General features: G+C 34.6%; 1 protein-coding gene and 1 pseudogene across 5 annotated transcripts in view; both read left to right on the forward strand.

Moving 5' to 3' along the window:
• SPOCK3 (SPARC (osteonectin), cwcv and kazal like domains proteoglycan 3) overlaps window positions 1-20,283 on the forward strand; it is a 706,138-nt gene that overhangs the window by 517,557 nt on the left and 168,298 nt on the right. The window lies entirely within an intron of this gene.
• Window positions 18,857-19,739, forward strand: LOC114046575 (annotated as a pseudogene).

Below are 20,283 nucleotides of genomic sequence, written 5' to 3' on the forward strand. Positions count from 1 at the left end.
TCTTCTAGAGAGCCATGTGGGTCCCGTGGCAAGAAATATATCAAAATGATTGGAAGTGGCCCTGGATGCAGTGGGAGACCTTGGTCTTTTTAAGTTAAGGTCTTTCCCAGGTCTTAGTCTGACTGAGGCAACATACATTCAGTGATTAAGACTAAGTAAGAAATGAGGTACAGAATGGACCTAGTCAAATAAAAATAAAAATTCATCTGGGAGGGGAAGACCTTTAAGGTTTCTGACTAAAATAGAAACAATTGGTATTTACACTCACTCTGAGCTATGAGGGCCGGAACAATGACCGACTGAGGGTTGGGCTGGGATCTATTGTTGGCCAAACAGTGAGAGCCAGAGTGATTTGGGTTTAAGGCATATTCTTTAAGAAAGAAATCTAGCCTGTAAACTCCAAGATAACTTGTGATGTTTCAGTGGTCAAAATTTATATTCCTTTGGGCAGAGCACCCACAGGTAAGGGTTAGAAGGGTAAGAAATGCCAAGAAAACTACATGGACAGTATAGTCCACAGTCACAAAAAGTTAGACATGACTGAACCACAATTACCTCTAACCTTGCAACTGATCTTCAGAAATCTCCCCAGTAATTCTCTGACCTCTTGAACTCTGTGACCCCAAGGTAGGCCTAGACTTGATTTACTTGCCAAAAAGAAATGGGTACAAAATAGAAAACTCATGAGACTGAACTAGATTAAAGTCATCAGAAGCTGTTGCACAAGTAGAAATCCAATTAGTTTTCTGTCCACCTTATTTCATGTTGCTACTGGTCTCTAGGTATCTTTCTCTACTTTCCTGACTACTTGAGTTAATTTTTTGGACAGAAGAATACAGAGGTAAACAGAATGCACTCCACACATAGAATTCCAATTATCTTTTTTTTGTTTTAAAATTTGTATTGCTAGATTTTACTTTTTTCATTAGCTACATTTTCAAGTTTATTTCTCCCCACTCCTTTCCCAAAGAATCATTCTTTCTAACAAACATAAGAGAAAGAGGGGAAAGGGAGAGGGGGAAAAAAAGCTAGTTCAGCAAACTAACCAAAACATTAGTCAAATTGAACATTACAAACAGATTTCCATATGAATAGTTTTTCATCCCTCCATTTTTCTTCTTTTTTTATATTTTCTCCTTTGGAAATGTCATCCACTCCAAATTTAACTCAGTGGAGGGAACATTCATTAACTAACTATTCTTTGCAGGGCACTCTGCTCAGAGTTCAGACTTTTTCAATGATTCTGAAACAATTCTAAAACAAAACTTTCCAAAAAATGTCAAAATCACAGAATTTTTAGAGTTGAAAATCCACCTCTTCATTCTATGGATGAGGCATCAAAGGGAGAATTATTTGCCTGAGATCACAGAACTAGTAAGTGGAAGTATCATGTTTGAAATCCAGGTTTTCTGATTCTTAAGTCCAGAATTCTTTTTTGCTTAACAATTAATTTGTGAAGAATTACTCTTTATTGCTATTGAATATTTAGGAAAACAAAACAAAAAAGCAAAAACAACAACAATAACAACCCCCCCCCAAAAAAAATGTTAGCAGAAGTCTTAGTACAACTGAAAAAAATTAACTATTGAATTTTTCTCTTATCTTCACCAAATTTCTGTGGAAAAATTTACCGGTTCATAAAAATGATTTCAATTTGTATTATTTGAAGTCACCAGATTTGTGGAAGAGGGAAGCTCACATAACAACTACATATTTATGACTGAGCAAAGGAAAAGGGGTACATACTACCAAAAACATTTAATATTCAAAATCTTATAGTTAATACCTGTTGTTTTCCTTTCAAGAATTAACCAAATTCACTCTAGAGCTTCTTGAGGTTAACTACCATGATGGAGCTTCTTCCATTTGTAAGGGATAACTAAAGGAATACAAATGCATCTTTACTATTTTGAAGTCATATTAATTTAATGAAAAATAATGATCTCCAGAGAGCATCTGAGGTAATTGTATGAATCTTGGTTTATTTTTATATGCGTTGAATATTCAAGTCTCTGTTTACATATATCATTTTTAATACCCACAAGTAAAAGAATCCAAGAGTAGGTGGAAAGAAAAAAAAATGTTCTAATGTATTTTAGGATATAAAGAAAAAAAAATTACCTTTATTGAGCAAGATAATAGGCAAAGTCATATTTTACTGCGTATATATCTTTAGATCTTTCTAGTCATGGTATTCTGCTTTTCATTTTCAAATTTTTTTTATATTTAGAGGCATTAATATTTTCTCAACTTTTCAGTCTTTGTGTTAAATGTAATAATAAAAAGTTTGTTATTGTTTTGTTTTAACAGTGTATCTAGATCAAATGTTCTTGAATGTGTGGTAATACCAGGACAGCACAGTAAGAAGCTAGCACTCCCCTATGGAGGCTACTTCCTGGAATGATTGCAATTTAGGAGATGGCACATGTGAAAAACCTACATTTCTCTGATGTCAAGTTAAATGATCTTCTTTGACCCATAAGTACTCCAGGTTGACTCAACCCTCAATTTGTCCAGCTTTGCTCTAACTCATGAAACTTACCTGGTCCTGTTTTTGAGTTTCAATACAAGTCACTTGAATTTTCCCATGAACTCAGTCAGAGGATCAAATCACCAAACCATTAGTTCATCTCAACAAGTTTTCAGTCACTCATTTGACTGTGCTTCTACCGGATCAAAGTCTTTTTGTTTGGGCAATCCTGAATTTAAAAAAAAATGGTTGAATTAGTGGGTGTTTAAATACCAAACTGACCCTTCCTTTTCATAAAATATTCATCACAGAATTATTTGGGAATAATGAAGCCACTGTTACATTTAAAGCATACTTCAATTTTTAATGACTGCATGCAGTATTTCTATAGCAGTAAAGTGAGGTCTACTTAAACAGTTGAATAGTTTATCAACTCTGGGATCAGGGATTTGCTGAGTTTTCATTCCTATTCTCACTTTTTATTTGCTATGTTAAAAAAAAATAAATGTATGGAGTATTTGAGCTGGAAGACATCATATTAATCCTCTAGTTATTTTTACACTTGAAAAAACTGAGGCTCTGAAAGGTTCAGTGACTTGCACAGGACCACAAAGCACAAAAGCTAAAGACAAGATTCAAACACCAGCCTTGTAGTTCCAAACTCATAGCATATTTTTTTTTTCCATTTTCACAACTGAATATAACTCAAAATTAACCAAAAAAAGTCACTGAGGATTTTCACTTGGCACAAGTGACTTTAGGAGACAATAAGTTACCTAGTTTTTCAGTACTGCAATTGGACATCTGCTTACTATGTGGATATTCCTGATTTCTACTCTTGGTTAGTTTCAAGGCTTCTATCTTAACAGGATTCATTCAGAGGATCTTTGCTACTTGATAGTCTCATATGGAAGTCTTATCTAGGTAGCAGAACAGCTACCAGGACCACATAAAAATTTGTTGGAGTTTTCTACTTGTCTTAATTTAATTTATCTGTTACCTTTTGGGAGGTATTCTCAGTTGAACCTGACTCAGGCCAGCCCCTCCTAGTTTAGATTTAATAATAGAACTACCAAATAGATCAACAGTTAACAAAAAGAGATTGACTTAGCCATAGGGGTAAAAGGATATTCACTGGAACCAACCATCTAGTTATCAATGAGAACACGTGTAGGTCCTCCCTGACATCTTGTACTCAGGAGGAACCTTCAGTTCTCTTTACCAATCAATTCTCAGGAATGGTTTCAATATTTTTTATGGAAAAACTAGCCTAGGTGCAAGAGGGGAGGAGTTAGCATATTGCTCTTACCATAAGGAATGTGATGATTATTATCTCTGGATAATAGGTTTGTGGAGATAAGGCAGTAGGTATAAAAAAAATTTCTATTCAGCTCTGGTCTTTTCATCAAGAGTGCTTGAAAGTCCTCTATTTCACTAAATGACCATTTTTTTTCCCCTGAAGGATTATACTCAGTTTTGCTGGCTAGGTGATTCTTGGTTGTAATCCTGTCTCCTTTGCTCTCCAGAATATTGTATTCTATGCCCCGCGGTCCCTTAATGTAGAAGCAGCTAAATCCTGTGCTATCCTGATTGTGTTTCCACAATACTTGAATTGTTTCTTTCTGGCTGCTTGTAATATTTTCTCCTTGACCTGTGAACTCTGGAATTTTGCTGCAATATTCCTAGGAGTTTTCCTTTGGGGATCTCTTTCAGGGGGAGATGGGTGGATTATTTAAATTTCTATTTTGTCCTCTGGTTCTAAAATGTCAGGGCAGTTTTCCTGGATAATTTCTTGAAAGATGATGTCTAGGCTCTTTTTTTGATCATGGCTTTCAGATAGTCCAATAATTTTTAAATTCTCTCTCCTGGATCTATTTTCCATGTCAATTGTTTTTCCCAATGAGATATTTCATATTGTCTTCTATTTTTTCATTCTTTTGGTTTTGTTTTACAATGTTTTGATTTCTTATAAAGTCATTAGCTTCCAATTGCTCTACTCTAATATCTAAGAAAGTATTTTGTTCAGTGAGTTTTTGGACTTCCTTTTCCATTTGGACAATTTTGCTTTTTAGGGCATCCTTCTCCTCATTGGCCTTTTTGGATCTCTTTTGCCATTTGGGTTAGGCTATTTTTTAAGGTGTTATTTTCTTCAGTATGTTTTTGGGTCTCCTTTAGCAAGCTGTTGACTTGTTTTTTATGATTTGCTTGCATCACTCTCAGTTTTTCCTCCACTTCTCTTACTTGCTTCTCAAAATCCCTTTTGAGCTCTTCCAAGGCCTGGGACTGATTCATATTCTTCTTGGAGACTTTGGATGTAGGAGCTTTGGCTTTGTTGTCTTCTTCTGGTTGTATGTTTTGATCTTCTTTGTCACCAAAGTAAGATAATATAGTCTGATTCTTTTTGCACTGCTTACTCGTGATCCTGGCCGATTACTTGAGTTTTAAACTCTTTGTTAAGGTAAAAGTCTGCTTCCAATGTGGAGAATGTACTGTCCCAAGCTTCAGGGGTGTGTACGGCTGTTTTCAGAGATACTTCTAGGGACCTCAAAAATTTTAGTTCTTTTAAGGTGCTATGATAAGGGGCCAGGTGTTTTCTCTCCTCCACCACAATAAGCTTCACCACACCAGCATTCCTCCTCGCCCCAGGACCGCCCCTCAGAACTGTGAACCAGATCCAAGTACTGGTAAAGTAAGAGATTCCTGCCTCAGCACGGGCAAAGAGATCCCTGCAATCCCATTCTGATCAGCCACTTGATTCCCCCTCAGCATGTGGACCGGAAGCTCAGGAAACAGTCGAGGCCCCAGGGGCTGGCTAAGAACTAGCTCCTTCTCTCATCGCAGTCACAGACTTCTCCCACTGGCCTTCTAAGTTGTCTTTGGCATTCATGGGTTGAGAAGTCTGGAAACCACCACAGCTGCCTGTGATTAAGTCCTCTGAGGACTGCTTTAGGTTCGCTGCATCTTGCGCACCCATGCCAAATTATGCTCTTTTCCCCGCCTGCCGCAATATACCTTTATGATCAACCATCCAAGCTGTCTTTACCTGGAAATTTGTTTCACTATGACTTTTTGTGGGTTCTGTTGCTTTAGAATTTGTTTAGAGCCATTTTTATAGGTATTTGTTGGGGTTTGGAGGGAGAACTCAAGCAAGTCACTGCTTTTACTCTGCCATCTTGGCCCAGACCCCATTGAGTTCCTAAATAATTATTTTTACGCACATGAAGAAGATCAATCTCTGTGTTTTAAGGTAAACATGTGTTTCCTGAGTGGATAACTTTCTGGGAAAAAAAAAAAGGCCAGTTAACATCTGCCTTCTGCAAAGAGTCAAATAATGAGGGTTCACATTTGTCTAAAGCTGTAAGGTTTGCAAAGCACCTGGTAATAATTAACATATCTTACACTATATAAGGGCGGGAAATGTGTCTTGATTTCCTTGTGTGACCCCAGACCAACCTCTTGAAGCTCTGAAAAGTTAGTGTGTAATAATAATGTAGAATATCAGTTTGAGTTAAAACAACTGTTTAAGGTGTTGTCATGAATTTTCTTTTTTTTTCAGCCAAAGACAAGATTTATGAGAATATCCACCATATTTGCCAGACTCTTAAGGAATATGAAGATTTCTGAGCCATTGTCTAGATTTTAAGAATCTGAGCATTTGGCTAGATTATAAGAATCTGAGCCCATGGATTTTCAAGAATAGATATTGGCAAAATAGATTCAGAAAATTCATATTTGCTGAAATTTCTTAAAATTAATCCTTAGTTATTTTCCAGAGCAAGTAGCATGTGTAAAATTTTTTAGTCATAATCTAGTACTCATAGCAGTATTTAAAATATTGGAAATGAGTTTTAGTCCAGCACATTTGCTATCACATTTCCTTTAGATCACTGTGTTTTGTCAACTCTAGTAAGACACTTTGGAGGAAGTCATTGAGATCATAGGATCCAAGATCAAAAGTTGGGAGGGACCTCAGTTTCCCTCTTGTTCAATTCTCATATTTTGCTTTAGAAGAAACAAAAGCCAGGGAGATTAAACAACTTGCCGTACAATGAGCAGCAAGTGACATTTGAACCCACGTATGTAATACTACAAAGTCATTGTCTTTTTGCCATTATATCAAAGTGCAAACACATTGGTTATAGAATAAATACCTTAAAATTCAAGACACTTTTTTTGTGATATAGAGTATTTTATTAGTGGCTTACCTTGGTAATAATTAATTTTATAATTGATTTGATAGTACTTTATTCATTTATCTGTGCTTCCAGCTTCACAATAATAAAATTAACTCAATGTAATTCAATCCAATTAGCACTTTTTAAGAGACAACCATATATAAGATATTTTCCTGGTGATGAAAAATGTTTTCAGTAAACTTATATTTCAGTAAACTTATATTTCAATATGGAACACACAACATGTATTTTATTTATTTATTTATTTATTTATTTATATGCTTATTTATTAGTAAGTGTGACATGAGGAAGACTGTGATAAGGGAAAAGGGAGAAAATTAAAGTCCTGGAAGTCTTCATGGAAGAGATCGAACATAAGCCAGGCAGGTGTGATAGGAAGAAATTCCCACAAAAATTGGGAATTTTATTTTCTAGTCACGATGTACAGTCTGTGCAAATTTAGACATATGAGGAGGCAGAGTGCTGCTGTAGAGCAAGGTCAGTTAAAGTAGCCTGTTGAAATCAGGCCACTCATTGAAACTGAAAGTTCTTGGTGAGTTCTAACATTTGGTTATAAAACATCCCCAAGTGATTAGTTATGTGGTAACTCAGCATCTCTCTGTACTTGAGAGCAGAAAAAAGAGGAAATTCATGTATAGAACTTATTTGTCCAAAATATTTTTATCAAGTGCAATCTGCATAACCTTCTGACATGTCAAGAAGGTCAAAAATGGGGGAGGGAGGCTATTGTTCTCTAAATCTGTTTTCAAATTACTATAGCAGCTCAAAAAACTTGTTTTCTCACTTTTTTTTGTACCTCCATCTTTCCCTTCCTTTCTTCCTTTTTTCCTTCCTTAACTTGAGGAAAGGTTAGATCTGAGATTCAAAGTCAGGTCTTCTGTTCCTAAGAAAAGGGTTCTTTCTCCAATGTGACATACTTGCAAATATAGCATTATTTGAGAGATACTACATGAAATCTGAAAGGGAATGTCATTTTGACCAGGGTAAACTGGAAAGATTTCATTGAGTAGATAACATTTGAATTGGACTTCAAAGATAGGACTTTAACCAGCCCCCAACATTGACAATTTTATTTCAAGTAAATATTTTTTTTCATTCCTTGCCTTGGTATCAAGTCCATAAATTTGTTTAATTTTAATAGGGCCGAGAGGGACCAACAATATCCTTCAATGTGTATGCATTTTTTTCCCTTTTGCCTTTGATATCTCTCCTGTCTTCAAATATTTTGTACATCAGTCCCTCAAAATCATCATTGTACCCAGCATAGCTGTACTTGAAATATACTTGATGCAGTTGAGCTGATTTTTCTATGTTCTCTTTAGAAAATCTTTTTGACATTTCCACATTGTAAGAACATCCAGTGCAAGTCACTCTTTCTCCCCTTCCAACTTGCTACACTCCTTATCACTTCCAGAATCATATATAAAATCCTATTTAATGTCCAAAGCCCTTCATAGACTGTCTCCTCCCCCACCTTTCCAATTGTCTTATATCTTACAACACTCTCATCCCTCCATTTACTCTGTGATCCAGTGACAATGACCTTGTCCTCCCTCAAATAAAATACTCCTTCCCACTCCAGGCATTTTAACTAATTGTCCTCCATATATGGAATCTTCCTCCTCTCTGCCTTCTGGTTTCTTTCAAGTCCTAGACAATCAGAAAGCCTTTTCAAAACCCTCTTAATTCTAGGACTTTCCCTCTATTTCCATTCTATCCCATATATAGCTTGTTTGTAGATAGTTATTTGCATTTTATTCCCATTAAATTGTGAGCTCTTTGAGAGCAGGGACTCTCTTTCACCTTTATTTTTGTGCCCAGTGCTTAGCATAGTATGCATAGGGCAAAAACCACCTGATACATAGTAGGCACTGAATAAACCTTTATTGACAGACTGGGTGACTTTGTATTAGAATCCGGTTGACATAGTTCCACTGCCTTTAATGGAAAAGAAACACAAATTTTAAAAATTACTTTGCAATTTTTCTTCTTTTAGTCCTCCTGCAATTTTCATATTTGAATGCTTTTGGGAATTTCATTTTGCTTATTTGTCTATATTGTTAAAATTTTTAAAAACTTATTTTACCTTCCACTGTTTGTTTCTTTTCTATCCCACTCATTAATTCTCCACTGATCTTCATAAGATACTACAAATGAGCTAATAATCTAGTGCTATATTGCCAATATTGCAGTCATCTCTGCCTTTGGCAAATATATTAGAAATAACTTCCCCAGTTCTTTAATCCTTTTTGTTGTAGAAATGAACACACACACACATGTATGTGTATGTGTATATTCTTATTGAAATTATTATAATCAATATCTAAGTGATTTTTGTTGTCAGTAGGAGAGAACATGGACAATGGTGATCTGAATTACTAGGGAAACATCCCAAATCAACAAAATCACAGGCACATTTGGCTATCTATGAATTGTTAGGAGAATTTAAAATTCAAGTGAATCACAGAATTTTAGAGGGGAAAGGGACTTTAAAAATGATCTAATCCAACCTCTCCCTTTTAAAGATTGAAAACTGTAACTTAAAGTAAAGTGACTTGTAGAAGGTCAATTATATTTCTTATTTCAATAGATTTGCTATCTCAAGAAAATAGGAGTTGCCTCCAATGGTGCAGATTACACTATATCCACACCTTAATATCCTGTGCAATTTTTCATCTATATCCTTCCACAAATCCTCTATAGAATATTTGCCCATTTCATCTGAGAACTTCCTGTCTAGATCTTTTAAAATCCTGTGGGTAACAATGTAGCACTCAGGCTGCATATTGTACATAACTGGTTCATTTTCTTTCCAAATGACATGATTTTTTATGTTTTCATGAATACTTTATCATCGATAATATGGTATAATATACTATTACCAACCATGCATCTTCTCATTCTCCTTTTCTTTAAACAATGACAACAAAAATTAATAATGGTAGCTAGGTGGCACAATGGATAGAACACCAATCCTGTTTTTGGGAAAACCTGAGTATAAATCCAGTCTCAGACATTTATTAACTATATTACCCTGAGCAAGTCATATTGCTTCCAAATAGCCCAGATTGCCTTCAAATAAAATAAAATAAAATAATAATAATAATAACAATAATAATAATAATAATAATATAATATCACCTTCATTATACCAGTCTTAACACTTTTAAATGGTGTTAGGACAATAACCAATTTAGAATGTATCCACATGAAAAGTTCTACACAATTAATGAAATATATCATTGAAGAAGAGCTATCAAAATATTAATACTTCTTCATTAAAAAAGGATAGAAAACAAATAGATATCCCCAGATCGCATGAAAAGTAGGTTTAAAAACTTGTATAAGTTCTTCTGTAACTAAGACATCACTTCACAGAATAAAACTAAAGAGTGACAATATGCACATGCCATATCCAGAGGTAAACCAAGATTGGTTATGGTTTGCAAACCATAACCAACATTGATTTACCTCTGCATGGAGTCTATAAAATGACTATGGTTCAAGAAAGGAACCAATTGATTGTCAATTAACAATATCCACATAACCTCAACTATCAGTATGTCATCATATGAAACAAATGTAGAATTATGTTGAATTGTTCATACAAATGGAGTGGTTTATGATAGAATTATGCAACTAGGTAATCACTACCAGAAATTATGGAACAATATTTCTTTAGAAGCCTGAATTTCTTGATAGTTGCGGATTACCAAAGGTTATGGAAAAAATTGTAAAACGTCACTACATATGACAAAAATTTAGCAGCTATAAAATCTCTACAAAGACATAATTGACTAGCAAGAGTTAGTCTTGTCTTTATTCTTTCTTCTAATTTGTTATTGACTTTAACCTTTGTTTTAACTAGTCAGTGGTCTTACTGCACATAAAGACTAATTCAGATTTGGAAATTCTTCCTTCCAAAAAACATCATTCCCTATCTGTTAAGATTTAGTTAGTTTAATTTTCTTTTTTTTAACTTTTGTTTTTAAAATTTGGGGTTCCAAATTTTCTCCCTTCCTCCCTCCCTACCCACCCTCATTGAGAAGGCAAGCAACTTGATACAGGCTATACATGTGTAGTCATGCAAAACACTTCCGTCATAGTCATGTTGTGAAAAACTAAGTATCTTTCCCTTCATCCTATCCCGCCCCCCATTTATTCTATTCTCTCTTTTGACCCTGTCACTTTCTAGAAGTGTTTGCTTCTGATTACCTCCTCCCCAATCTGCCTTCCCCTCTATCATCCTCCTGCTCTCTTGTCCCCTTCCCTCCACTATTTTCTGTATGGTAAGATAGATTTCCATACTCAATTGAGTGTGCACGTTATTTTCTCCTTAAGCCATATCCAATGAGAATAAGATTCATTCATTCCCTCTCACTTTCCTCCCATTTGTTCTACTTCTTCTTTACATGACTGTTGTGAAAATATGTTTAATAAGAATGTATATGTAAACCTTATATCAGATTGCAAGCTGTCCTAGAGATGGGAGAGGGAAGAGAAGTGGAGGAATGTTGAAAACTAAAAATAAATTAATTTAAAAATTAAAATTTAAAAAATCTGATATTCTTAAAGGGACATTTAGAGCAGGTAGACAAATTACCACAGGTTCATGAAGAATGAGAATCTAAAATCAATTAGACCCAGCATAAATAAAATAAAAATAGAACTTGTATGGTGATCATTATGTATTTTCGTATGCATTTCTTCATTGTTGCTGGAAATTTTGGTAAAAAGTTTGCTTCCTTTAAAATATTTTATAAGATATCTATAGAAATATAGTCCCAAATGCTTTATTTCATGTCTAAATATTATTGTTAATGTTAATTATATTTCCAGCAGATTAGCTGACATATTTCTTTCATTATTTTTTTTCTGGAAGATATTAGTCAATCAGTTTGGAAGTTTCTATTCATAGCTGAAAGAGTTTTAAGAGTGTTACATAATGCAACACCATTTTATTTTGGGAAATAGCATCATAGGGTAATGGTGTTTAAATTTTAGTAAGTGATCAGATAAGAATTTTGAGAGATCCTTAAAAAGATTTAAAGGATGTACGGGAATGGATGGATATGAAATTGATGTTTTACCTTTCTACTCTTTAGTATAATAACCAAATGCTTCTGGTCAAAACATTTTTCAAATCGACAAAAATTTATTAAGTTTAATGTTAAATAATATTAAATATGCATTTGAAAATAAAATAAAAATATTAATGAATATATTCTTAATATATTTTTATTGTATTATATTTGTGTAAATATGTAGAACACATGTAATTATAAATATATTAAATGTTATACAATTCACTTTAGTCTGGGCACTCAGAAAACAAGACAATGCTTTCCCTCAAGAAGCTTATATTCCAACTGAATACAATACATATAATGGAGCTGAAATTTAGGGTGGGATGGAAAAGGTAAAAGAATTATAGAGAAAGTCAGGAAATAGCCTGAGTGTAGCCTGAAGTGAAATGAAGATATGACAGACCTGGGTCTTTTCCTTAAAAGGAGGAAGCAGACTATCAGAGGGAAAGGCAGTAATAGATGGTGAAGTCTAGGATTGGAGTGAGTTTTCAGATAAAAAAACATTTTTGGGGGATTGTAGAGAAAGACCAGGAATCAGGAGTGAAGCCTCGAGAGGAAATAGGCTTGATCCATGGTCATTAGACTGTCAAGAAATACTGTACGATGACAGAATTTAGCTTTTCTATAAGGAAGTTTACTGCATTTTAATTTTCTTTTTTTTTTTTTTTTGATATGGAGGATTTGGCCATTGAAATAGGGATTGAGAAATTCCAATTTGAAAAAAAAAATTTGAAGGGGAACTGAATCACTGGCAGCAGTGGTGATTTCCAGTTTTCTCAGCCCACAGATGCCAGAGACAACTTAGAAGGTAAGCAGGAGGGGGCTGTCTGAACTGAGTGAGAGAGAAGCCCAGTCCATTGCAGGGCTACAGGGCATCTTCCCCAGCAAACCAGGAACAGGCCTTGGGAGTGACTGAATCAGTAGCATTAGTGGAGGCGCCAGTGGCAGCATTTGCTCCTGGACCTATTAGGTCACAGACTGCATGTTTAAAAGTAACCTATTTCAACTTCTGGGAGCCAAGATAGTGGAGAAAGCAGTAAGTCACTCTAACCCTTTCTTATTGAACTTGAAAAACACAGAGATTATTGCTCCAGGAAAAAAATAATGAAATATTGGAGGAAGCAAAAAGATGAGTGTGCTGAGCTGGAGACACTAGGGGGATTAACAGGAAAGTCCCTATTACTGTGGCTGAAGGGGACCAGTACAGGAATGTAGGCATCCCAGCAAGCCAGTGGCAAGACCCACCTCAGAAAATTAATAACCATACCCTTAGCCCTCAGCACAAGAAGCCTGGAACAGTAACCCCTGTGCCCCAGAAGCAGAGATCAATTGGAAAAGTGAGAAAAAAAGACAAACAACATGAGCTAAAAGCAACATAGAAAGACAATGACCATAGAGAAGTGTCTTGGTGACAGAGAAGACCAAAATACAAAATCAGGAGAGACCAACATTGTCAATACATTCACATTTGAAACCTCAGAGGGAATTTGAACTGGTCTCAAGCCCAAAAAATCTTGAAAGACTCAAGGAAGATTTTGAAAGTCAAATAAGAGAGGTAGAAGAAAAATTGAGCAATTCCTTTAAAAATACAGTTGGTAAAATGAAAAAAAAAAGTACAGTGAAAAAAACAACACCATAAAAGTAGAATTGTCCAAATGGAAAAGGAGGCATGAAAACTAACTGAAGAGAAAAGCTTCCTAAAAGGTAAAATGGGCCAAATGGAAAAGGAGGTACAAAGATAATTGAAGAAAACAATATGTTAAAAATTAGAATTGGGCTAATGACTCTATGAGACATCAAGAATCAATAAAACAAAATAAAAAGAATGAAAAATAGAAGAAAATGTAAAATTCCTCATTGGACAAACAACTGACCTGGAAAATAGATCCAGGAGAGATAACATAAGAATTACTGGTCTATCTGAAAGCCATGATGAAAGAAGATAAAAAAAAAAGCCTAGACAGCATCTTTCAGGAGATCATCAAGGAAAACTGCCCTGAGGTCCTAGAACCAGATGGTAAAATATTCATCAAAAGAATCTCCTCATCACCTCCTGAAAGAGATCCCAAATTGGAAATGCCAAGAAATATTGTAGCCAAATTTCAGAAATATCAGTTAAGGAGAAAATACTGCAAGCACCCAGGAAGAAACAATTCAAACATCATGGAACCACAGTCAGGATTATGCAGGACCTTGCTGTTTCTACATTAAAAGATCAGAGGGCTTGGAATACGATATTCCATAAGGCAAAGGAGTATAGATTACAACCAAGGATCAACTACCCAGTGAAATGAAGCATAATTTTTCAGGAGAGGATATGGCCATTCAATGAAATAGGGGACTTTCAGACTTTACTTATGAAAAGATTAGAGCTCAACAGAAAAAATTTTAAAAAAATGTTATTCAACAAGGGTAAACTGTTTACATCCTTATAGGGGAAGATGATACTTATAACTCTTGAAAACTGTATATTTTTATGACATTTAATAGGGCTATACATAGACATAGAGGGTGCATTTAAGTTGACTCTGAGGTAATGATAAAAAACCTAATCAAGTGCTGAAAATGAACAGTAATAGGAGAAAAGGAAAGGAAGAGGCAGAAAAGGGTTAAATCACATCACATGAAGAGGTACAAAAACATATTATAGTAGAGGGAAAAAAGGAAGGCCGATGCATTTTTTTTGGACTTACTCTCATCAGATTTGGCTCAAGGAGGGAATAACATACTCAGATAAGAAATTTTACTTGCATACAGGTAATAGGAAATAAAGGGGAAAGCAAAGGGAAGCAAGGGTAGAAGGGAGGGAAGAAGTACTAAGGGAAAAAGGAAAGAAAAAGGAGAAGGTATGTAGAAAAGAGGGCATATTGAGGGAGGTGGTGATCAAAAGCAAAACTCCAGTGAGGAGTAAAGGGAGAAAAGGAGAAATGGGTTTGCAGGGAACATACATTTGAGAATAAGACACAGAAAGTAATCATAACTGTGAAGGTGAATGGGATGAACTCTTCCATGAAATGCAAGCAGAGAGCAGAATGGAGTAAAAATCATAATCCTACAATATGTTGTTTACAAAAAGCACATTTGAAACAGAGATACACAGAGGGTAAAGGTAAAAGGCTGGAGTAGAATATGTTATGCTTCAGCTTAAGTTAAAAAAAAAAAAAGCAAGGGTAGTAATCCTGATCTCAGATAAAGCAAGGCAAAAACAGATCTAATTAAAAAATATAAGGATGGAAACTGCATCCTGCACCATAGCCAATGAAGTAATACCATTACTAAACATAGATGCACCAAGTGGTATAGCATCCAAATTCTTAGAGGAGAAATTAAAGGAGTTACAGGAAAAAATAGACAGCAAAACTATACTAGTGAGGGTCCTCAACCACTGCCTCTCTGAACTAGAAAAATCTAACCACAAAATAGAGAGGAAAGAATTTAAAGTGATGAATAGAATTTAAGAAAAGTAAGATATGGTAGGCCTCTGGAGAAAATCGAATGAGGATAGAAAGAAATATACTTTTTTTCTCAGTGGTGCATGGTATGTACACAAAAATTGACCACGTATTAGGCCATAAAACCTCACAGTCCAATGTAGAAAGGCAGAAATATTAAATACATCCTTTCCAGATCATGATGCAACAAAAATTATATGTAATAAAGGGCCATGGAAAGATAGGCTAAAAATTAATTGGAAACTAAATAAACTAATCCTAAAGAATGAGTGGAGCAAACAACAAAACATAGAAACAATCAATAACATCATCCAGGAGAATGACAATATTGAGACAACATCCTAAAACTTATGGAATACAGCAAAAGTGGTTCTTAGAGTAAGTTTTATATCTCTATATGCTTACATGAATAAAATAAAGAAAGAGGAGATCAATAAATTGGGTATGCAACTAAAAAAGCTAGAGAAAGAACAAAGTAAAAATACCCAATTAAATAACAAATTAGAAATACTGAAAACCAAAGGAGAGATTAATAAAATTAAAATTAAAAAATCTTGAACTAATACATAAAACTAAGAGCTTGTTTTATGAAAAAAATTCAATAGATAAACCTTTGGTTAATTTTATTTAAAAAAAAAGAAAGAAGAAAATCAAAATACCAGTATCAGAAATTAAAAGGGAGAATTCACCAGCAATGAAGAAATTAAAACAATAAAAGGAGCTATTTAGCCTAACTGTATGCCAATAAATTTGACAATCTTAGTGAAATGAATAGATATTTACAAAAATATACAATCCCCAGATTAACAGAAGAGGAAATAAAGTACTTAAATAACCTCATCTCAGAAAAAGAAATTGAACAAGTCATTGATGAACTCCCTAGGAAAAAATCTTCAGAGCCAGATGGATTTACATGTGAAATCTATCAAATATTTAAAGAACAATTAATTCCAATAATATATAGACTATTGGGAAAATAGGTTAAGAAAGAGTCTAACCAAATTCTTTTTATGGTACAAATATGGTGCTGATACCTAAACCAGGAAGAGTCAAAACAGAGAAAGAAAATTATAGACCAACTTCCCTAATGAATATAGGTGTAAAAATTTTAAATAAATTATTAGCAAAAAAAAAATTACAGCAACTTATCATGAGAATAATACTCTATGACCAGGTAGGAATTACACCAGGAATGCAGTACTAGTTCAATATTAGTAAAACTATCAGCATAATTGATCACATCAACACCAAAACTAATAGAAATCACATGATCATCTCAATAGATGCAGAAAAAACTTTGGAAAAAATACAACATCCATTCCTATTAAACACACTAGAGACCATAAGAATAAATGGAGTCTTCCTTTGAATGATGAGTAGCATCTTCCTAAAACCTTCAGCAAGCATTATATGTAATGGGGACAAGCTAGAAGCATTTCCAATGAGATCAGGGGTGAGACAAGAATGTCCATTATCCCTACTGTTATTCAATATAGTACTAGAAACTTTAAGTTTAGCAATAAGAGAAGAAAAAGAAATTGAAGGTATTAGAATAGGCAAAGAAGAAACAAGGCTATCATTCTCTGCAGATGGTATGATGATATACTTAGAGAATCCTAGAAAATCAAATACATAACTACTTGAAATAATAAACAATTTTAGCGAAGTTGCAAGATATAAAATAAACACACATAAATCATCGGTATTTCTATATATTACCAACAAAGCCAGCAACAAGCAATGGAAAGAAAAATTCCATTTAAAATTATTGTAGACATTATAAATTGTTTGGGAGTCTACCTGCTGAAACAAACACAAGAACTTTATGAACATAATTACAAAACACATTTCATACAAATAAAATCACATCCAAATGATTGGAAAAACATCAGTTGCTCAGGGATAAGCCAAGCTAATATAATAAAAATGACAACTCTACCTAAGTTAATTTACTTATTCAGTGCCATACCAATAAAAGTACCAAAAATTATTTTATAGAACTAGAAAAAATAATAACAAGATTCATTTGGAAGAACAAAAATTCCAGTTTATCAAGCGAGCTAATGAAAAGAAAGGCTAAGGAAGGTGTCTTAGCCATATCAAATCTTAATTTGTGTTATAAAGTAGCAATTGTCAAAAGTACTTGGTACTGGCTAAGAAATAGAGTGGTGAATCAGTGGAATAAGTTAGGTGCACAAGACACAGTAGTCAAAGACTATAGTAATCTACTGTTTGATAAGTCCAAAGATCCCAGCTTCTGGGATAAGAACTTACTGTTTGACTAAAACTCCTAGGAAAACTGGAAAAGAGTACAAAAGAAACTAAGCATAGACCAACATCCTAGATGATATACCAAAATGGGTACACAATTTAGATATAAAGGCTGATAATGTAAGCAAACTGGGAGAGCAAGGAATAATTTACCTGTCAGATTTAAGGAGAACAGAAGAATTTATGATCAAACAAGAGAGAACCTTATGAAAAGTAAAATGGATAATTTTGATTACTTTAAATTGTAAAGTTTTTGCACAAACAAAGCCAATGCAACCAAGATTAGTAGGGAAGCAGAAAACTGGGAAACACTTTTTACAAAAAGCGTCTCTGATAAAGGCATCATTTCTAAAATACATAGAGAACTAAGTCAAATTTATAAGAATACAAGACATTCCTCAAATGATATATAGCCAAAGGATATGGACAGGCAGTTTTCAGATGAAGAAATTAAAGCTATCTACAATCATATACAAATGTTCTAAATCACTATTGATTAGAGAAATGTAAACCAAACAACTTTGAAGTACCACATTACACCTAATGGATTGACTAACATGACAAAATAGGAAAATGATAAACGTTAGAGATGTGTGAAAATTGAAACATTAATGCATCATTAGTAGAGTTGTGAATTGATCCAACCATTTTGTTTAACAATTTGGAACTGTGCCCAAAGGGCTATAAAAATGTGCATCCCCTTTGACCCAGCAATAGTACTTCTATGGCTGTATCCCAAAGAGTTCATACAAATGGGAAAATAATCCATATTTACAAAAATATTTATAGTAGTTCTTTGTGTGGTGGCAAAGAATTGGAAATTGAGGGGAAGCCCATCAATTGGGGAATGGCTGAACAAGTTGTGGTATATGAAATGTAATGGAATACTATTGTGCTATAAGAAATGATGAGAAAGCAGGCTTCAGAAAAATCTGGAAAAACTTGTATGGACTAATGCTGAATGAAGTGAGCAGAACCAGGAGAACATTTTACATAGTAATAGTCATATCATGTGATGATTAATTTTGATAGACTTAGCTCTTCTCAGCAATACAAGGATCTATCACATCTCCAAAAGTTTCATGATAGAAAATGCTATCTGAATCCACTGAAAGAACTGTGGAGTTTGTATGCAGATTGAAGCATACTATTTGCTCTTTTTTTCCCCATCTGTTTTGATTAGTTTCTTCTTTCTTTTGGTTCCTCCTATTGGTTCTAATTCTTCTTTACAACATGAGTGATGTGGCCTTCCTTTCCCAAGTAGCACTGACTGCCCCGGGCTGTACATATTGCACCTGCACATGAACTCAGGTTCTTTTTTACCCCTACTGCTGTGAGGCCTCTTGGTATGTTCTCAGGGCTTGTGTCTGTTTCCGCAGAATGAGGTTTGTTAAAGTTGTCAAGAATAAGGCCTACTTTAAGAGGTACCAAGTGAAATTTCAGAGAAGGCAAAAGGGAAAAAATGGATTATTATGCCTGGATATGTTTATTAATCCAAGATAAAACCAAATATAACACACCAAAATGCAGGATGATAGTCTGAGTCACCAACAGAGATATCTTCTGCCAGATTGCTTATGCCTGCATAGATGCAGAAATAATTGTGTGTTTTGCTTATGTCCATGAGTTGCTAAAGTATGGTGTGAAGTTTGGCCTGACAAATTATGCTGCCACTTACTGTACAGGCCTGCTGCTGATCCACAGGCTTCTTAATACACTTGGCATGGACAAGATCTGTGAAGGTCAAGTGGAAGTGACTGGAGATGAGTACAATGATGGTCATCCTGGTACTTTTACATGCTACCTGGACCCTGGTCTTGCCAGAACTATCACTGGGAACAAAGTCTTTGAGGCCCTTAAGGAAGCTATAGATGATGGTCTGTCTATTCCTTACAGTACCAAATGCTTCCCTAGGTATGATTCAGAAACCAAGGAATTCAATGCTGAAGTACACTGCAAATGCATCATGAGTCAAAATGTTGCAGATTATATATGTTATCTATGGAAGAGGATGAAGATGCTAATTAAAAGAAATTCTCACAATACATAAAGAACAATATAATTCCCAACATGATGGAGGAGATGTACAAGAAAGCTCATGCTGGTATTTGGGAGAATCCAGTGTACAAAAAGAAGCCCAAGAGGGAAGTGAAAGGGGAAAGATGGAACCATCCCAAAATGTCCCTTGCCCAGAAGAAACACCAAGTTGCTCAGAAAAAAGGTGAGTTTCCTCAGAGTCCAGGAGCAGGCAAGTGATAGCTAAAACATCAAAATCTGTAATTTTCCTTGAAGATTTTCAGATTAAGACAATAAACTTATTGAACATCAAAAAAAATTACTAATGTGAAAATATGTTTAATAGGAATGTATATGTAGAGCCTATATCAGATTTCATGCAGTCTGGTGGAGGGAGGAGGAGCAAATCTGAAACTCAAAAGCTTATGGAAGTGATAATTGAAAACTAAAAATAAATTATTTTTTTAAATGAGCACAACAGACATTAAAAAAAAAAGAAAGCTGGCAGAAAAGTTGAGAGGGCCAAATATCCTTATATTCAAAATTAGGAAAAGTTGGATTCCAAGAACAATAAACTCTTAGGTTACCAGTGTGCCCTAAAAGAATTCTTCAAACACTTTTTAGATAGTTCATGATCATGTACAAAAGAATGAGGTGATCACTAAGAGCCAACATTAATGAATTAAGACTAAAACATGGGAAACTATCCTTACCTCTTTTTCATGCCTGTTGTTGAATTGAGAGTGATTGAGTTGCTATAGCTGTTGTTTTAAAATATTTGAAGGACTGGA

Source organism: Vombatus ursinus, unplaced genomic scaffold, assembly GCF_900497805.2.
Source record: "Vombatus ursinus unplaced genomic scaffold, bare-nosed wombat genome assembly UNPS02014784.1, whole genome shotgun sequence".
In the NCBI taxonomy this organism is placed as follows: domain Eukaryota; kingdom Metazoa; phylum Chordata; class Mammalia; order Diprotodontia; family Vombatidae; genus Vombatus; species Vombatus ursinus.